This window comes from Nansenia antarctica, assembly GCF_963989245.1.
Source record: "Nansenia antarctica genome assembly, chromosome: 15".
Classification (NCBI taxonomy): domain Eukaryota; kingdom Metazoa; phylum Chordata; class Actinopteri; order Argentiniformes; family Microstomatidae; genus Nansenia; species Nansenia antarctica.
The window spans coordinates 25,560,846-25,582,305 of NC_137685.1; the positions used below are offsets into that span (position 1 = coordinate 25,560,846).

Below are 21,460 nucleotides of genomic sequence, written 5' to 3' on the forward strand. Positions count from 1 at the left end.
TTGGCCCAGACAGGCCCACCCCAATCGGTCGGACCACACCCACCAGCAGAAAAATACTTGCCTTATATACTCGTCTTATATACTGTGCTGTACAGTCATATGACAAACTGTAGTATTCCCCCAAACCACTACAAAGACGACTACATACAGTAAGCAATGGTACCAGTGCAAGTAGACCAGTGTACTCAGTGATCTGAGAATTTACGAACGCAGCCTTGTTGTTCTAGAATTTTTTTTCCATTATCAACCTATCATTGCGCTTTAGAGTAAAACAAAGCACGCAACTGTCGCGTCTATCTATTCATGGCAACTCTACATTGTGATTTACAAGGGATATTAACTAATATTAAGTAATATTATTACTTGGTTACATTTGGCAATTGATCCGCGGTACACATGCGTGCCGAACCGTGGGGGGCGATCCGTTACACCCCTACACAGCTACCTATATTTTCCTTACCGGGTCAACGGTTACAGGCTGACTCGGCCCGCTTCTTCTGTATCCTCTCTATCCTCTGTATCTGTACCCTGCTCCCGCTCCTCCCTGCTAGCCTCCTCTTCAACCCTAACCCTAACCCTAAACCTCTGTATCTGTACCCTGCTCCCGCTCCTCCCTGCCAGCCTCCTCTTCAACCTGTTGCTGTTGCTGCTGTGGTAAACTTGAGGGTGCAGCAAACATGTCCCTAATGTTTACACATTTGGCAAGATCTGCCTCGAGTTTCTTTTTGTTTTTCTCCCTAAGTTTTTCCCAGCCTCCCTTCCGTTTTAGTGTGCTTTTGCGCTCCATCTCTCTCAGTATCTATCTAGTAACTATCCAGGCTAACTAAATTTATTTTGCCGGCCGGCTCGGCCCAAAACTACCGCGAAACTGAGACGGAGGTCTGGTGCTGCGTGCGTGCGTGACCCCTGACCCCCCCCCCCACTTCTCTCTGTTGATTGGGCCAGCCCAGTGTCTGTATAGAAAATTGTCCAATGGGCCGCTGTCCCTGATTTATGGGCCGTTCAATGGTAGCTTTCGATTTATGGGCCGTTCGATGGTAGCTTTCGGCCGGGCCGGCTGGTAAAAAAAAAAAAAAAAAAAAAAAAAAAACTTTTATTTTTTGACCGGTATGCCAGATGGCCAGTCCAGCCCTGCTCTCAGTTGAATGTTCAAGTCTCTGTGGAGCTTCTCAGTGGTTTCGCTCATCAGCTGGCAGGCGACCTTGTGTTTGGCCCAATGCGTCACCTGGCATACCCTAGAAAAAAACTGAGCAGCTTAAAGACTTAAAATCTCTTCCGGTTGCTATGCACGACAGAACCCTCCTTGACGGCTTCCGGTTTGGCTATGTAGAAGGAAGACGGTTGAAAGAGGAGCTCCCGACAATTCACTTATATTCTAACTTGTACATGTAGCTAATCTCTTACGAAGCACTCCCAAATTGTGGGCATAAAGATATAGTTCAGTTTCAAACAAGAAATGCCGATTTATTGATTGATTGATTGATTGAAAACCTTTATTGTCCCCAGTGGGGAAATTTTGTTGTCAAACAGCTCAGTTAGGGCAGAAAACATTCAATACAGAAAACAGAAAACATTCAATAAAATACATAAAACAGTGCAGGCTCAATAAGTAAAAAGTTCCAAAAGTTCCAGCTCCAGGTCTCCCCCACCCTGCAGGGCCTGGTTGTAGAGTCGGAGTGCAGCTGGAACAAAGGACTGTCCAAATCTTTTTGTACTTTGACGGGGGAGAACAAATCTGTGGCTGAACTTGCTCCTCATCCCCAGCTCGCAGTACATCGGGTGGGAGGGATTGGCCAGCATGGCCGCCAGTTTTTTCCCCATCCTCTGTTCTGCCACCACCTCTAGGCTGTCCAGCCCGGTCCCCACCACAGAGCTGGCCTTCTTCACCAGTTTGTTTAGCTTCGCAGCATCCCTGGCACAGATGTTTCCACCCCAGCAGGCCACGGCGAAGAACAGAACGCTGGCAACCACCGACTGATAAAACATTTGCAGCAGCTTGTTGCAGACACCGAAAGACCTCAGCCTTCTCAGGAAAAACAGTCTGCTCTGCCCTTTCCTGAGAAGAGCCTCGGTGTTGTCAGTCCAGTCCAGTTTGTTGTTAATTTGTACTCCCAGGTACCTGTAGGAGTCCACCCTCTCGACTTCCACCCCCTTGATGGTGATGGGGGCTGGGGTCCTTCTCTTCCTCCTAAAATCCACCACCAACTCCTTTGTTTTGCTGGTGTTAAGCAAAAGGTAGTTGGTGTCGCACCACTGCACAAAGCTCTCCACCAGGGCCCTGTACTCCTCATCCCTGTCGTCTGTGATGTAACCGACGATAGAGGAGTCATCCGAAAACTTCTGCAGGTGGCACTGGTCGGAGCTAAACTGGAAGTCGGAGGTATAGAGGGTGAAGAGAAAGGGTGACAGAGACTCTGTGAAACCATTACAAGACTCTGTCGATTCCCTGCGAACCACTGTTAACTCATTCCAAAGCCGCTTGGTCTCGATGGAAACCATAACAGGTGAAAACTTCGAACGGGTCAATGCCACGGAGAAAACAGTGGAGACACTACAAACAGCCAACACATCCCTTATGGATAAAATTGAAGACCTTGAGAATAGATCTCGCCGGGTTAATCTACGCATTGTTAACATACCTGAGGGCAGCGAACACGGCCAGGACCCGATCCAATTCATATCTGAGATGTTGGTGGAAGTTATGGGAAGGGAAGTATTTGAGAAACCACCGGAGCTGGAGAGGGCGCACCGCTCCCTCCGTCCCAAGCCCAGGGAGGGCGCTCCGCCACGGCCGTTCGTGGTGTGTTTCCTTCGCTATCAGGAGAAGGAACGCGCGCTGCGTTGGGCCAGGCAGCACGAATTGCGCTACCACGACAGAACCATCAGATGTTACCCTGACTTGAGCGCGGCCCTTTCCAAGAAACGAGCAGCATTTAACGACATCAAATCAGCTCTTTATCACAAGAAGATTCAGTTCAGTCTGCTCCACCCGGCCAGACTCCGCGTCACCTTTCAGAACAAAACATTCGAATTCCAGACACCCGAAGAGGCTAAAGAGTTCTATGATCGTCGCATCAACACTGCAACAGCTGGAGAAGACTAGTTTAAAGTTTAATGTCAAGAACTGTTGTTACAAGCTGCTGCTCAACACCAGAGGGCAGCATAGCATACACGGAGGAGTCGAATTACAAACTTTGTACTGACGTTCAGCTGCTCAACACCAGAGGGCAGCATAGCAGACACGGAGGAGTCGAATTGCAGACTTTGTGCTGACGTTCGGCTGCTCAACACCAGAGGGCAGCATAGCAGACACGGAGTAGGCGAGTTGCAGACTGTGTACTGACGTTCAGCTGCTCAACACCAGAGGGCAGCGTAGCAGACACGGAGGAGGCGAACTACAGACTGTGTACTGACGATCAGCTGCTCAACACCAGAGGGCAGCAAAGCACACACGGAGGAGTACGGTGATGTGATTCGATTTGTTTCTTGTTTTATTGCCCACGGTCTTATGTTTACCATAGTTAACAATGCCCTTTGCCAAGTTGGTCATGTTAATAATACAAATATGTTTATGCTTTGTTTAGGTTAAACTGTGTGTTTAATTGCTGTGTATTGTTACACTTCATATAAGTTACTAGCCTACATGTTTCAATTGATATACTTATGTCGGGAACCTCTTAGAAGAGGGAGGTTTTTGTAGGTTTTTGTAGGTAGGATGTCCTACCGGGAGAGGCAAGAGAAGTTTAAGGTCCTGCCAGGGGAGGCTGGTTCATTAGGGGCAATTGTGCAATGCCCCACCAAAGGGAGAAGAGAGAGATTTTTTTTCTATGACTTCTAGACAGTGTTGCTTCTGAATATCATAGTCCAATCAGCTAGTGTTCTGTGGAGTATATCATAGTCCAATCAGCTAGTGTTCTGTGGAGTATGTTCCAATCAGCTTCAAGTCCCGCCCCTTTCAGGGCAACTTTCAGTCTACTCGAAGTTGCACTAGGCTGTTCTCGTAGACTTGCATGTAAAATCTATTTTGGTAACTTCAGGCCATTCGGTCGTTTGTCTATGGGGTTTTGGGACATGCACAAAGAATCGTACGTGCTTACGTCATGTCCGGCGTAGCTTCGTTCACCTACTTCACCATGGCGATGGCGGCTAGTAATGTTCTGAACAACTCGGTCCGTTCAGCCGTCGTAGCAACCAGGAGAAATTAACAGTAAAGGAATTAGGACCACCCAGACCAAATTTAATTATAAAGCAAGTTTATACAAAGGCAGGGAAAATTGGAAAATCGTATAACCGAGGATTTACGAGGGGTTGACATTGATGCAGTCTTCATAAAACATGCCGTCCACAAGCAGCATGCAGGCCATAAGGTAAGATCAAAAAATATAGTTTGTACCTTCTCCGTAATATAGAACTTTGTAATAATCAAATGTATGCATGCTATGATGAATGGGAAAGGCGCCGGTAAAACTAGTAGGCTTATATAACAATGAGTTGAATTAAAATTAGGGCTTGCCCGAGTAATTGGAGTAGGATATTCCACTATTCATTTGGTAGGTTGCTATGCGAAGCTTCTTTTTTGCAACAAAACTTTGCATTTAATGTATTATGTTACATTATATTCATATGTAGTTACTTAATGTAATGTAGTATATTACATGTATCAAACAATACATTTTGTCAGCGAATTACAACTAAGCATTTTTTTAAAATATATGTATTAGGCTAATATATAGAACATGTCTAAAAATGTCTGAGGTTTAATTTGTGAATAGATAGACCTACATATTTATATTCAAGAATAAGCATATCTACCTAAATAGCTCCAAGATATCTAAGTGGTCGGGAGTGACTCATGTGCACAGCCTGTTAAAGCTAAAGTCAACTGTTATACTTAAAACAGATCCCTCTCTCCTGGAGACCTTAAATCATCGTTAGACTACATTTCAGAAATTACTGTAGATACAATTACAACTACAAGACAGCAGATTGTTCAGCTACATTTTCTTATTTGAAATCTTAACACTGTTGGTCTGTCTGCCTTCAGGGACCAAAGCTCATCTCAAGAGCAGCAGCAAGAAGCCACAGGAACCAGAACATCAAGGAGGGTCTTGGGAGAAGAAGAGAAGCAGAGGCTGTCTAAAGAGGTAGGTCCAAGTTTTGAAACACAGTGTTGGAAAATCACCACCAATCAGAGTTACATTCAGGGATGGGATGGTAGCAGTCTTTATTCAGTGTTGTACTTCCAAAGTGCTTATTTCCACATTTTCTTTCACACCCCATACTTTTGACAGATCTGCGACACAATCCTGGCCCACTCCAAAGAAAGGTTTTCTTTCACCAACCACCTTGTGAGTGCCACGCTGCTCCAAGGAGAGATGTTCCAACAGCACTGCCATGCATTCCCTGTTGAGGCTCTGAACACCACTGTCAAGGCATACCCCATGCTGAACCAGGTGAAGCTCAAGACTGAGCTGTCCCTTGTCTATGAGAGTGCTGAGTTTTTGTATTTTGTAGTATGTAAATAGTTTTATCCATCCATTGCACATTATCAGCCCCTGTGCCACTGCCCTTTATCCTGGATTTGCTGCACCTAAAATAAAATATGTGATAACTGAATACCAATGGCTGTGAGAGTCAATTTATTTAAGCCCGCTGATTTAGGTGAATTTACCCTTGAACGTGTCACCTTAACCATCAACGCAACAATTGCCCCCCCTGAGAGATTTGGCAGGAGCCGCCACTGGGTCCTGCAGCTCGTCAGTGTTCAGAAGGCGAGCATAGGAACATGGGTGTTTTTCAGGATGGGAGGGGTGGGGGTGGGAGGGGGGTCATCGGGATTTAGTTCAATGGGTAGGGGGTGCAGGGTCCTATGGGGTTATCATTGGTTAACGTTTATTATTTCTCATAATTTTTTGCACTTTTACCTTCAATGCGGTATACAGCCTATATCCTTCCAAGTCCTGTATACGGTACCAAATATTCTAAATGGCTAATATACCAAATAGCACAGTGACAGATATTGGATCACCAGTGAGCTTTGCTTCCTGGAACGTAAAAGGCCTTAATGGACCAGTTAAAAGAACTAGAATTTTCAACCATCTTAAGCATCATAAAATTGATATAGCTTTTTTGCAAGAAACACACCTGGTAGTCAAGGATCACAATAGACTTAGGAAATCTTGGGTGGGGCAAGTATTCCATTCTAATTTTAGTGCTAAGGCGAGAGGAGTAGCAATCTTAATTAACAAAAAAATACAATTCACTCCAACAGATATAATTTCTGATCCACAAGGTCGATTTATTATGGTTTCTGGCTCCCTCTTTCACACACGAGTTTTGCTTGCGAATGTATATGCTCCAAATTGGGTTGATGAACATTTTATCAAAAGGCTTATTTCGTCCATGCCTAATGTGCAGTCACAAACATTAATCCTGGGAGGTGACTTTAACTGTGCCATCAACCCAAGCTTAGACAGGTCTCACCCTAAATCTAGGTCCCCTTCAAAAATGGTTGCAGCTTTGAACACTTTTATATCCCAGATAGGATGTGTGGACCCCTGGCGATATAGCTTTCCTCAAAGCAAAGAGTTTTCATTCTTCTCTCATGTACACCACACATACTCCAGGATCGATTATTTTTTTTATAGACAAATCACTTCTCCCCTCAATAAGGAAAATTAAATATTCAACCATAGTTGAATCCGATCACTCTCCTGTCTTGATGGATCTCTCCTTCTCTCTTAACCGAAGAGAACGCCCACCATGGAGATTAAATACAGCCTTACTTGCAGACAAATATTTCTGTTTGACAATGTCTGTGACAATTGACAATTTTCTTGAAACAAACAAAAATGATTCAACATCCCCATCTTTATTATGGGAAACACTAAAAGCTGTCATTAGAGGTGAGATCATAGCATACTCGGCCCAGTTAAAGAAGGCAAAACAAAATGAACAGATTAACCTCCTGAACTCCATATCTGAACTGTACAGACAATATTCTATATCCCCTTCACCAGAGATATACAAAGAAAGACTGGGTCTTCAAACACAGTATAATTTGTCTTCTACTGATCAGGCTGAGAGACTATTACTTCGTTCACGAGGTTTAGTATTCGAACATGGAGAAAAGGCAGGACGACTTCTGGCCCATCAACTCAAATGCAGGTCTGCCACTCAATATATATCAGAGATTATAAATACTTCAAACGAACACATAGTTAATCCAACTGCAATTAATGACACTTTCAAAACTTTTTACTCAAAGTTATATACCTCTGAAACACCTTCTGACAGTTCACCTATGCTAAAGTTTTTTGATAAATTAAATATTCCCCAAATGAATCGCTCTCAGAAAGAAATTTCAGATAGACCCGTGGAAATGCAGGAAATAATTGAATCAATTAGGGGAATGCAGAGTGGGAAAGCTCCAGGCCCGGATGGCTATCCAATCGAATTCTACAAAAAATTCACCACTAAATTGGCCCCTTTGCTTCTAGACATGTTTAAGGACTCCATGGACAGAGGAACCTTACCACAAACACTTACAGAGGCATCTATTACACTTCTGCTTAAACCAGGAAAGGTTGCATCTAACTGTGGTTCCTACAGGCCTATCTCACTTTTGAATGTGGATGCCAAGATACTAGCGAAGGCTCTGGCTACCCGATTAGACCCCATCCTACCTGATATAATATCGACAGACCAATCTGGTTTTATCAAAGGCCGCCACTCCTATTCGAATATTCGTCGTCTCTTAGGCGTGATACACTCCCCTGCGTCTGATACTATACCAGAAGTAGTTGTCTCACTGGATGCTGAGAAGGCATTCGACAGGGTCGAGTGGACATATCTGTTTGAAGTTTTACAAAGATTTGGTTTTGGGCCCAAATATATCTCCTGGATTAAGTTGCTTTACTCCTCCCCTAGGGCATCGGTGGTCACAAATGGGACCCGCTCTCAGTACTTTCCTTTGTCAAGGGGAACACGGCAAGGTTGTCCGTTGAGCCCTTTGTTGTTTGTCTTGGCACTTGAACCCCTCTCAATAGCACTCAAATCTGCAGCCTTTATGCATGGGATACAGAGATGGGGCTCGGAACACAAGCTATCTTTATATGCGGATGACCTGTTATTATATATGTCCGACCCTGTGTCATGTATGCCTGACATCACGAAGCTACTCTCCAGTTTTGGCCTCTTCTCTGGATATAAGCTGAACTTCTCTAAAAGCGAATGCTTCCTGTTAAACGCCTTGGCGCTTCAGATCCCCCAGAGCAGCTTGCCCTTTCAAACATCCAAAGTTGGTTTTAAATACTTAGGAGTTAATATTACCCGTGACTTCACAGGCCTCTACAAACATAATTTCGAACCTCTCGTAAACAAACTTAAATCTGACCTTCAGAGATGGGATGCTCTCCACTTGTCCTTGGCAGGCAGAGTAAATTCGGTCAAAATGAATGCCCTACCCAGATTCTTATATTTATTCCAATGTCTACCCGTGTTTCTTCCAAAATCCTTCTTTAATTCTATAGACAGGCTTATATCATCTTTTATTTGGGGTGGTAAATCTCCGAGGGTCCGCAAAGAAATACTTCAAAGGCATAGACAGGTGGGGGGCCTAGCCCTTCCAAACCTTCTTTTCTATTATTGGGCCGCTAACATACAGAAAGTCGTCCACTGGACTCACTCTTCAAATGCGGGCTGGTGCCCGATGGAGGCAAAGTCTTGTTCCTCGTCCTCTCTTCACGCCCTGGTCACATCTAAGATGCCATTATCTCCCTCTAAATACACCAACAGTGCAGTTGTTGTCTATACTCTCCGAATATGGTCCCAGTTTAGAGCACATTTCAAACTTCAAAGCTTTTCAATCCAGAGTCCAATATGTCACAACCACCTCTTTATTCCAGCAAAGCAAGATGTAACTTTTTCTCTTTGGCGACAGGTGGGCCTTGTAAAATTTGGAGACCTATACATAGATGGCATATTTGCAAACTTTCGTGACCTCTCAAATAAATTCCATCTACCTAACTCTCGAACCTCTTTCGCTATTTCCAGATCCGTCATTTCATCCAAAGTCAATGCCCGTCCTTCCCTAACATGCCTCCATTATCTGTACTTGACACAATCCTCGATACTCCCACCAGTCAAAAAGGTCATATATCGAGACTCTACGACATCATAATGTCCCTTAAAGGAGAGTCAATTCATAAGATTAGAACAAGCTGGGAGGAAGAACTTGGTCAACAAATAGCAGATGAAACATGGAACAATGCATTAGACAGAGTGAATAGGAGCACCTCTTGTGCCCGACTTGGACTTATACAATTTAAAGTTCTTCATCGTGTCCATTTCAGTAAACACAGACTATCCAAAATATTCCCTGAGCTTAACGACATTTGTGATCGGTGTCACAATGCCCCAGCAGACCTTACCCATATGTTTTGGACCTGTCCTCAACTGACTGGATATTGGTCAAATTTCTTTAAAATTATGTCAGAGGCACTGGGAATTGATGTACGACCAAATGCCCTGACTGCCATCTTCGGGGTTTCAGAGAGCGACCGACTGACTAACATCCAAAAGAATAGCGTGTTTTTTGCTTCCCTATTGGCTCGGAGGAGAATACTGCTTGATTGGAAATCACCGAAACCGCCCACAGTCTCAGCATGGCTGAGAGACCTAATGCTATATCTTAAATTAGAAAAAATTAAATACACAATTAGAGGTTCCACAAGCAAATTTTATTCTACATGGGGCTCTGTGTTGGCATATTTTGATGGTCTTAAAACTCTCCCTGAAGTTCCAACCTAAGGGATGCAGGCTTCTGACATGACACCTCTCTAGTGTTGGTCCATGTAATGTTGCGATGACCTGTCTTTAGCCGCTTTTCCATATGTCGGCCCGGGTCGGGTCAGGTCGGGTCGGGTCGGGTCAGGTCGGGTCACTTTTGATCTGTTCTGGTTTCCATTATACACAAACCGACCCGGACTAGTAGGAGGAGTAGAGGATAGTAGGCGGAGTTACACGTCACACGCAGCCTGGCAAAAAGCTTCCGGGTGTACACAGCAACAGCAGTGATTTTTTTGGAGAGAAAGAGAAAGAGAGAGAGGAAGCTATGTACACATAATAAAGTCATGTTTTTTGAACCCTTAAAACCACTGCCTTCACTTGTCTGCTTTATGAACTGTAGTATCATCATCGGGAAACAGCGACAAGACGCGAATCTACCGGAATTTGACACAGCCGGTGTTATTCACAGACAAACACGGTGCCGTTTGCGGGTTAATAACTTCGGTTTACCGGGGGTTAGGATAACAATTCAAACGTGTCCGGAAAGAGGAGAAGCCAGGGAATTCAAACGTTTTTGAATGGAGTCGATCCTCCACTCCTATCACCGTGGACACAGCGCGGAGCGAATTCCCTGTTAAAACCGGCATTTGACTCATGAGTGAACGGCGAACTCCCGGTTCATCGAGTTTACGGTTAAAGGCATAACTTCTCGGGGTGTCAGCGCGGTGGTTAAGGGCTCAAAATTACCGTAGACAGATGGTGAAGTTAGCAAAGGAGTATTGTGTTTTTTTACCACCTCCACAGCCGGTGTTATTCACGGACAAACACGGTGCATAATAGCGATTTTTGTGTTGTGCTTGTTGTAAATAAAAGTTATATGATTCATTGAAATGACATTAAACTAAGATAATACGATGGTCAGAATAATTTTCCGAATCTTTATTAATAAGCTATTACAGAAAATGTAGTGACATTTTCCTAGTGAATGTGGTATTTTCAAGATGGCGGTTGTGAAGAAATAATATGGGATGGGACATGGGATGACGATTGTCCATTGACCAATCAACGGTGTGCAGCGTCACACGTCACTGCGTGCGTCCCAGGTCCCAGGTCCCTGCTCGGATGTGGTACCTGGGACCTAGGACTGAAGCGACCCGGACCGACGAATGGAAAAGGGGACCGAAGCGGGATGACCTAGGTCAGCACCAGGTCAGCACCAGGTCTGCAACGTAGTGGAAAAGCACCATATGTCTCTTTAGATCCTATATGTACTGTCTTGGTAGTTACCTGGTTGCAGCTGTGATACAACAACATTATTATTGTCCAATGTGAACTTTTATTTTAATCTATTTTCTTTTTCCTTTTTTAATGTTATTACTATGCCAATGTAACTTTAGGGCCCTGCAGGAAATGTTTGGGGTTGGGTGGGGGGGTGGGCAGAAATGTATAAAAAAATAAAATAAAAATACCCTCCTTGACAACAGGGTAGGAATAAAACCAGAAGCTTTTTTTCCATACAGGGTCGGAAAATACAGTGACATGGTTTGAGGTTTTGGGACCGGTGGTAACAGTGTTCTCTTGACAAACTGTATGCATCAGGGGTGGCTGGTGGAGGTAGAAATCGGAGGACAGACTCGTCGTAATGCATGGAATGGAATAGGGAATGGTATCAAGCATGTATGCTCATTCCATTTCATGCATTTACAATGAGCCCGTCCTCTACCTCCACCAGCCTCTACTACCTCCACCAGCCTCTACTACCTCCACCAGCCTCCACTGTACTGATGATTTGAAGCAGAGATTTCCCCTGTACGGGGCTTTATGACGTGAACAGCCTTCCTACCTGTGGCAGTACCATTCTCCCTGGCAGCGGGAGCATCTCTTCACAGCCTCCTTCCCACAAGCTCCACACCTGGGCTTCTCAGGAAGCAGACTCTCCATCACATCCAGGTTATAGGTCGGGGCCAACTTAGCACAGGGGATTGGAATACAATGATTTACATGACATTTACATGTTTGTATCAAAAGCGACATTTGTCTATGTAAGTGAATCGTCCATCAGTCATCATAAGAAATGGTAATCTATGCCAAAAACCAGGGACCATTGGCAGTTACAATGCTAAAAGAAGGAAGAATGAAATTATTATTTATATTTTTATAGTAGAGACATGGGTTAGTGGAGATGAGGAGGTCTTTTAGGAGGGACAATTAAGATGATAAATTATAAATGTATAATTAATAATACATAATACATTAATTATACACCAGGTTGATCAGAACAGGCATTGTTGAGTGGCAGAGAGGCGTTTGAAGGCATGGTTATTAAAGTAAGAAGTAAAACTGTAGTGTTTGTCCTGTTTACCATACTAATATCACAGTAATATCCCTGGGCAAACACTCAAAATTGCGAAGATTTGTATATCTTGTTACCTTGGCAATAGTGGTCATTTTGAGAACTACATTTCTGACCACAGGGCAGAAACCACCGCAATCTATCACTAAATAAATACGTCCGTACTTCATCGTGCGTGAAGTCTGCGTCACGTCGGGCCTAACGCCGCCCCTCAGCTGTGACTTTATTCACGATAAAGCACAGCCATCTCCTTCCTTATTGTTTCAAGAGAGTATAAACAAAACAGTAACACATTACAGGTATTAAACTACACTCTCGTTCTTGCTTGTGTACTTTGGTCTCTTGCTGTAGTCAGTGCAGCGGTCTGACCAGTTTCTGTATGACCGTACCTGCAGGCTTGCTGTCTCAGGTCACTCTCAGAGGGGTTGAATGTCTCCTTCACCTGGTACTTGGCAATAGCCTTCCACTTCCCAGAATTCTCACCAACAATGTTGTTCCACATCTCTGGAATCTACAAGTAAAGACAACTTCCTTTGAATAATATACAGGGATGTGTGCCACTCGATTGGCCACTGCTAGTGAAAGACTTTCTATTAGTAATTGATTGGCTGTTGTAATTGTCCACCTGAATGACTACAGTCCACACATTTGTGTGTGTGTGTGTGTGTGTGTGTGTGTGTGTGTGTGTATAATCTTCACCTGTTCCAAGATTAGGTCCTTTTTCGGAGGGGCGAGGTCTGCGACGGAGAGGTGACTGAGGAAGCGCTGGAGCTCCACCAGGTTGGGAAGCTGGTCGATCAAAACCTCTGTCAGGAAACCCCATAGCTGCACACGCAAAAAAGAAAGTGTTATATTCTCTGTTTAGATTTCAATACGAGTAAGCATTTTATTATTGGGGTCTGTTTGACGATATAAAAGTAATCACTTGAACAAAGCTTTTAGATGTCATAATGATCTCCTCCTCAGTCGAGTGGTAAGCTATGGCCTTGCTCTTAGTGACGGGGAGGCTGGTGTGTATTACAATGAACCCGTCGACCTCCAGCAGCCTCCCCTGCACAGTCAGGAAGGAGGGAAAATCCTGGAAATAATCCTATGAAGAAACCCCTCAGTGGAAACAGAGCCTGAATTAACCTCATCTGTCCTGTAATCAGCCAAGAGATCAGATAAGACTGTCAGAGGACAATCATCTGGCACTGACCATCTTCCTGAGATACAGCTCTGAAAGCTGAGGGTCAGGGGTCGCTAGGATGTAGCCGTGCATTATTGGAAGTGAAGTGAGGCAGTGTAACGAGGGTGTGTCACACAGTTACACGACTACACACAACTACCACAGTTGAGCTGATAGCAGGGGAGGCTGGTGGAGGTAGAAATGGGAGGACAGGCTCATTGTAATGCAGGGAATGGAACAGGGAATAGTATCAAGCACACATGTTTGCGTTCCATTATAATTAGCCCATCCTCCTGTTTGTATCTCCACCAGTCTCCCCTGGTATATAGCAAACATTAAAAAAAAAATATCTCTTAGTAGTGGGAGATGAAGGTAACTAAGGGTTCTGATAGATAGATAGATAGATAGATAGATAGATCGATCGATCGATACTTTATTGATCCCTGAGAGAAATTCACGAGTTACAGAAGCTCTGACCACAAAAACAACAACAACAAAATAAAGTGACAATTGAATAATAATCCAAATAAAAAATATAAAAATACAAAATAAAGACCAATAGACACGTGGGACCTTATCTACAGTAGAGAACTTGTTTACCTTCATCAGTTGGTTCTTGTTGTAGTTGTGGAAGTCGTACTTCCTCTGGCAGTCTTCCTTCAGCAGCAGGTTGTACAGAGCGATCCACACCTGGCCGTCCAGCTTCGTCATCTTCACACGGTCCTCCGATGGAATCTTCTGCCATTTGCCACCTCGCCTGTAGGGGGAGACAGAGTACGGCTATAATGATATGTAGGGTAAGGGCCATGCAAGCTTAATTCATTGTTTAATGGAAATGAAAACGGCATCAAAGTGTATCAGTTGTTTCTGTAGTGGCTATAAAGATCATGTTTATGTTAACTTCATGTTATCAAACCAAAAATTGTCTTTTGATCTATTTTCCAGATTGATGTTCAGTGACGTGTGTGTGTGTGTGTGTGTGTGTGTGTGTGTGTGTGTGTGTGTGTGTGTGTGTGCGTGTGTCTGAGCGTGTGCATGCACTTAGACTATCCACAGATTTAAGTACGTTAACATGTGACCATGTGCATGCATTTGTGTGTGTGTGACAAACCTGCAGTGTAGCGACTCCAGGGGCAGTTCTCTACTAGCTGCACCAGGACACAGGGCAGGTTATGAGTGCACAGCATCCTACTGATCACACTTATACTGTAAAACAACAAGGGCAACCATTTTCATCAGCAACATTACTATTATCACAAGAATCTATATATCCAGGGCTTAAAGTGGGAAAAAATCCTGTGCCTGAAACTTTTTCTTGGGGAGGGGGGTCACAGTTTGAGATATTGGGAGAGCGGGTACAGAAGACAGCTTCTTGTCTCAATGTTTAAATGCATTAATACTATTTTATAGTCAATACAAGATATATGTCTCAATGTTAAAATGCATTAATACTTTAAATGAATGTGCAACAATACTATGTGCAATATGACAACCCTTGTGTACATAAGGTTCAGATATAGGAAAAGTTAGGATATTTATAGCATAGCATAGAGTACAGCACAGTGTTTTATTGTATAGTATAGTAGTATAGTAGATAGTGTACATAGCCTTTATTTATGTAAACCAGCTCTTTTCCCTTTTTTATTTTACCCTTGGCCCTCGTGTTTTTAGTCTTTTTCCAAGCACCAGGGGAGCCCCCCCTCCTAAATTTCGTTGTATGGTACCTGTACTGTATTACAGTGTTTCTCAATTGCTAAAACACATTTCACAAAACTTTCCTCCATTTTCCCAAAACTCTAAACACAACACACTTTTCTAAAGCTACATAAGCAAAACCACACCTTCTCTCTTCAAAACTCACTCAAACCCTACCCCTAATCCTAACCCTAACCTTACTGTAACCCTAGCACCTAACCCTAACCCTAGTTTTCCCACATGTATGATAGTCATGCATAAAAATAAATCTGCGCTCCCTGTCTAATGTTATATCTAACATTACATATTTTACATTACAGTAAGGCTGATTTTGCACGATAGTCATGCATTTTTAGATATCTATTTCCCCCCTTTAAATGGCATATGATGTCCGAAATTTTACTAAAGTTCAGCCGCGAAGTTGTTGCACTGTTGTCCTATCGAGTTTTACGTAAATAAAGGTTTGAAAAATGTTACCGTATTCCCACATGTACCGTAACATGTACAATACTGTACTGTATCACAACTCAATGCAAACACTACAGAGGATCCATTACACACAACAATACTCACTGAAAACAATGTTCAGGGTGTGATGTTTTTTTATTTATTTATGGAACTATACCACACACACACACACACACACACACACACACACACACACACACACACACACCACAATCATTTGCAACAAGTGTCTTAAATGTTGAGTCGTTATGTTTAATGAATGAAGCCAGGTGTGTTCATTGTGTTAAAATGTTGCTGACTGTGGCAAGCATTTTGCATCACATGAGCTTTAATTTGAGAATTTGACATTTTGAGCAGAGTTTTTTGCAACTTGTGTTTTAGCAAGACAAAATGTGTTTAGATTTATGAGAAAAGGAGGATTGTGTTTTGTGAATTGTGTCTTCATGTGAAATGTGTTTATGGTTTTGGCAAATGGGAGCTAGATTTATTAAATGTGTTTAGAGAACTGGTCATTTGGTTTAGAGAATTGGCTTTTGTGTTTTAGCAATTGGGAAAAACTAATGACAATAAAGACCATTCATTCATAATACTGTTTTATACTTAATAAAAAAATAAATAAAAAATAGATGTCTTTAAAAGGCCAAACTGATTGCATCACTTATTAAGCCACTATCACTATAACAATACAGAATAAAATATATACATGTTTTTAAAAGAACAAACTGATTACTTATTAAGCCACTATCACTTATATTCTCCTTCTTGGCACCACGTCCCATAAGGCTTCCCGTCACTACTCAGGGTTTTTCCTGGCTCAAAATGAGGCGGAGGTGGTACCAGTGGTGTTTGACATCGGGGGGGACCCATGAAGCAGGGTTGTCTGGGGGTCCTTAAACGAGCATCAAACACTTAATTTCTTGCATTCTGGTGAATTGATATGCACCAATTTGTGCCCTTTCGCCATCAATTTATGGTGGAAATGTCATTATATATGTAAAGGAAAAAACAATATTCAGGCACCAGATGGCCATTCAAAATAAAATGTAATATAATGCAATATAAGGCTCTCAGGCATTCTGTACTTTCAAATATGTATTCTCCTTGAGCAGTCAACATCAACTATCAGCTGTTTCGCTAGCAAACACGAAAGCTAAGTTATTTGTGAAACAGCGCCCCCGCCACCACGTCGGCGCAATGCCGCAATTGCAGTTTTTATTTTATTTTGTATTCTCCCGCGCCGGAAATCCGGCACTGTGCCGGAGTACTTTAAGCCCTGTATATCTAAAGATTCGTTTTTTTTTTCAATGTAACCTTTATTTTGGCAGGGAGTCCCACTGAGATCAAGGTCTCTTTTACAAGGGAGCATACATACAATTTAAACAAGAAAAAGGACCACATTGTTCAATGAATGTGCTGTCAAGCTGTGGGTGAAATCTGGTGAGACCATTAAGTCTGTTCACCAGATCAGTATCACCAATCACTTTTGTTTGTTAATATTTGTATTAATACTCCCAAAAAGATAGTTTTGATTAATCTACTGAACATCTACATGAACTACATAGTTGAGTTTTCTACAACAGCATGTTTGGATACTGGATTCTGATTGGCTAGCATAGCAACAGTGGTAAATATCCCAACAACCTTCAGTTCAGACTGCATTTCCAGTATCAATGCGCCTCCCAATCTGATTAAGAACACCTGTGCTGACCTACAATGCAATCGTTGATCTTAGTGCTTCAAGTCCCACGATGTAACACATTATCTAAGTCACATTCTCGAAGTCACATTATCTAAGTCACATTATCTAAGTCCCTAACGGACCCGTCCCAGTGAATCCCATACCTGTCAGTATGGTCTATGATGTAGCGCAGGACAGACAGGGCCTTGAGGGAGATATCAAACTCGTGTGTAGTATTCTGCCACAACTCCTGCATCAGACACACACAGCACAGTAGAGCTCTTACAACCAAAGCACCTCCTCTATCCTGGGTTAAACAACGCTCTACTTGCCTGGAATCCAGACGGCAGATTTGTCAGTGTTGTGTTCATGTTTTTATGTTGTGTTTCCCTCAGATGTTTTCTTAAGCAGGGTACATTTAGATTTGACATTCTTACCATTTAGCAGACGCTTTTATCCAAAGTGACTTATAGTTAGATAGATTACAGGGACAGTCTCCCTGGTGTAACTTAGGGCTAAGTGCCTTACTCAAGGGCACACTAGTGGTGGTGTTCCCAGGTTGGGATTTGAAATCAAGACCTTCTGATTACCAGTCCAACATGGAGGGGGTGGGGTTAGGGTTAATAGTAGGAGAAACGCTGGTGTTGTGTACTATTTACATATTTTCACGTGATTATTGTTATATCTGTATAATAATAATATATGATTATATCACGTGTGATTTGCTCCTCTGGGATGAATACAGTTCTGTTCAACTGAATTGAAGTCAACACTGCTACACTCTTCACCTGTATGGAGGAGAGGTCTGCACTCGGTGTTCCATTAAGTCTGTCCTGCTTGGGGGTGTCGTCCTTGGAGGCTCGGCCAACCAGCAGGGTTAGTTTGCGGTGACAGTAATCAACCAGGTCCAGGACCGAGTCACCAGCTGCCTCGCAGGAATCCTGTAACCACGGCACCACACACAAACTGTATTCAGAGCATCCTATGATACACACGTGTGTTTGATACCATTCCTCATTCCGTCCCATGCATTAGAATGAGCCCATCCTCCAATTTCTACCTCCACCAGCCAACCCTGCACCTCACTGATGGTTCGATTGTAATTTACACAGTTAAAGTACACATATAAAATATACATAGAGCTTCACAATGATCCTGAGATGTTTAAAAAAAAACAGGCAAACTGCAAACATTGCTAGTGTTGTGCTGAGGCGTATGTAAACTACTGCTCACCTTATGATACATAACTGTTTCCAGAAGGTTTATGATTGAAACCTCGTGGCGAATCTGAATGTCAGACAATAGAGCAGAAGAAACAATGGAATGAACTGTCAGTATAACAACGACATCAGCATGTGAATTCACAGAATGTCAGTGGAGGTAGGAGGTGGTGCATTCCTTGCATTACACTGAGCCCCGTCCTCCGATTTCTACCTCCACCAGCCTCCACTGTAATATGATCACAGCAGAGGTCAGACACGGTTTCTCCTCTCACCACCATATACAGAGGAAACGTGCTCTTCGGATCGAAGTCCCGAAGCTGACAAAGAATAGGAAACACTTTTTGTTTCCAAACCTCCACCAGAATCATCTCATGGACCAAGGTGGGGATCTGGGGAAGAGGGAAAAGGAGAATGCATTTTGTCAATGGAACCAGCCAGGGCAATGAGTGGTCTTGTAATCGATCCTTCCTTCCTTTCTAGATTGAATGAAATCACTGATCTGATATGACTCGATGGGTGAAGGCAATGCATGCTGTGCAAAGCGTGTTTAAACCAAACCCAATCCAAGCTAATTGATTATGTTACTTCAAGGGGGAGGAAGGAAGGACGCATCGTTAGAGTATTCGAACGGGCCCCATCATTGGAAGCACACTACTAGTGTTATTATCATCATTATACTTGAATTATTCCAATTGGAACAAGATCGCCTGACTGTCTTAAGACATTGATATTCAGTGTCTTAAGACACCTCAAGATGTTCTGTGTCTTCAAGACACAGAAAATATGGCTCTTATGCTCCATGTCTTAAGTGAGTGCATGAGTGCATGTCTTCAGGTTAGGTCTTAAGACGACTTAAGACAATCTTGACAGACAAAATGTCTTATTTTGGTTAATTAAGCTCACCTTCCCGTGCGACACCAGGAGGTCATTGATGAACTCCTCCTGCGTGGCGGCCTGTGCGGTCACTATCGCTTGCATGTAGAGTTTTTCGATATACTCGTGTTGTCTGAACCACCTGGCGATCAAGAAACACAACGGAATGAGCTACAAACAGAACATCATATCGCTGACAGATTCAAAATGTAAAGTTCAGTTAGACTAGAGGCGAACCAGCCGCTAGCTAGTGTGTGTCCCTGCGATGCTGAGCAGCTTTCCACACCTGGGAGAGCCCATCTCCTTCAGAGAGAACGTTTGCAGACTTCGGACGAATCCTTCTGCCTCTCCAGACGAAGTAACTGACGAAGTAACTGACTCCATATCTCAGACTTGTTAAATAACAAGCGATGTAAAACAACGTGTGACGTTTAGAAATAAAAGGAGCGAGTTACGATAACGGCCGAGGAAGAGGATTCTATGATGGTGAGCAATGACTTCTCCAACAGCATGTTTGGATACTGGATTCTGATTGGCTAGCAACAGTGGTAAATACCCCCAACTCCCTTCAGTTCAGCTCCGACCGCATTTCCAGTATCAATGCGCCTCCCAATCAATCTGATTAAGAACACCTGTGCTGACTCTGACCTGTTCTCTGACCTGACTCTGACCTGTTTAGCCAATATCAGTCTACCAATCTGGAGTGTCATTCCAAGGCACCAATCACGAACAAGTTGGCTCAAAGGCCAGTGAATGTGGCCAAGCCTACAATGCAATCGTTAATGTTGTTTATGGGACTATATTCTGTGGCGGAAGGATATATGTATTCTGAAATGATTAATCGTTTAAAGAAGTTGTGGAACAGCAGTCAGTCTTCGTCAAACGAAGCAGTGAGAAAACTTGCTGGTATAGAGATGGTAAGTAAGCACGCAGATCAGAAAGAGAAGATGGAAGTACATCGGCCACGTGTTGAGGAAAAGCCCGGATGACCATCAGCGCATAGCCCTCAGATGGACCCTGATGGACGAAGAAAAAGGGGAAAGCCCCAAAGAAACCTGGAGGAGAACCGTCAAGAGGCAGCGTGACATGCCGGGTCTGAGATCCTGGGGGGTATTCCATCAACGTCGCTAAAGGAAAATCTAGGCTTATTTTGACAAGTCTCGCGAGATCTATCAAGATATGCCTGGATCTTTTTAAGAGTCTCGCGAGACTTAACGAAATAAGCCTAGATTTTCCTTTAGCGACGTTGATGGAACACCCCCCTGGGAGGCGGCGGCCGCTGTGGCGAGGGACAGAGACCGGTGGCGTAAACTCGCTGGAGGCCCTACTCTTCACACCCGAAGAAAAAGGACCTAAGTCAAGAAATGATTAATGATTGTAAGTAAATGAATTTAATGTTACAACTTACAACTGTGTATTTTTTATAATGTTACATCTGTGTATTTTTTATATTATGTGGTAGCTTTTGTAGAAAAGCAATTAACCATTCGAGGGCAGGGGGTTGTGGAGACATTTACCACTGGTACAGGGTACTCCACAACCCCCTTCCTCTCATGGTAAGTTGCTTACATTTCCACCCCCAGGCTTCACAGCTGCTATGAGGTTCTTGTGCTCAAATGCTGTCTTTGGTTTGTACCAAACAAGTCTTCTGCTACTGTGCATAAATACTTCATCCAAAACACATTGTTCCAGAAGTCATGGTGTTTGAACATGCTTGGACGGCCTGACCTGGCCATGTTGGCAGTTGTTTTAAATGTTCTCCACTTGTAAATTATTTTCAGTACAGTGGAATGGCTGATTTCTAATTGTTTGGAGATCTTTATAAATCCCTTCCCAGACTCATACACATCTACAACCCTCTTTCTGCAGGCCTCAGAGAGCTCGATTTATCTCTCCATGGTGACACCACTCACTTCAACAATCAAGAGCAAACCAAACTAAATGTCTGAGGTTTAAATAAGACAGGCTCCTCCAAAATCCTCTCTAACAATGTTCTAATCATTTACACACAGAGTAGCAATACACAAAGTAGCAATACATGTGGGGGGTGTCTTGTTTTTGCTCACAAGAAAATTGCATTTCCATTAATTCCATTTTACAAATAGATTAAGGCCTCCAAGGTAATGCATGGATGCTGGTTCAGGACCCCAGTGTAGAGGTGTGCGTGTGTGTGCAGGGCTTAAAGTTCTCCGGCACGGTGCCGGATTTCCGGC

General features: G+C 43.2%; 1 pseudogene across 1 annotated transcript; it reads right to left on the reverse strand.

Annotated features, from left to right (window-relative positions):
• Positions 1 to 1,093: 1,093 nt before the first annotated feature.
• On the reverse strand, positions 1,094 to 19,631 carry LOC308171279 (zinc finger MYND domain-containing protein 10-like; annotated as a pseudogene). Its single transcript has 12 exons — positions 19,534 to 19,631; positions 19,278 to 19,389; positions 18,647 to 18,763; positions 18,385 to 18,438; positions 17,940 to 18,092; positions 17,316 to 17,401; positions 14,418 to 14,516; positions 13,911 to 14,067; positions 12,842 to 12,967; positions 12,532 to 12,653; positions 11,633 to 11,757; positions 1,094 to 1,235 (listed from the first exon to the last, which is right to left on the reverse strand). The product of its transcript is annotated as a zinc finger MYND domain-containing protein 10-like (transcript).
• Between the last annotated feature and the right edge of the window lie 1,829 nt (positions 19,632 to 21,460).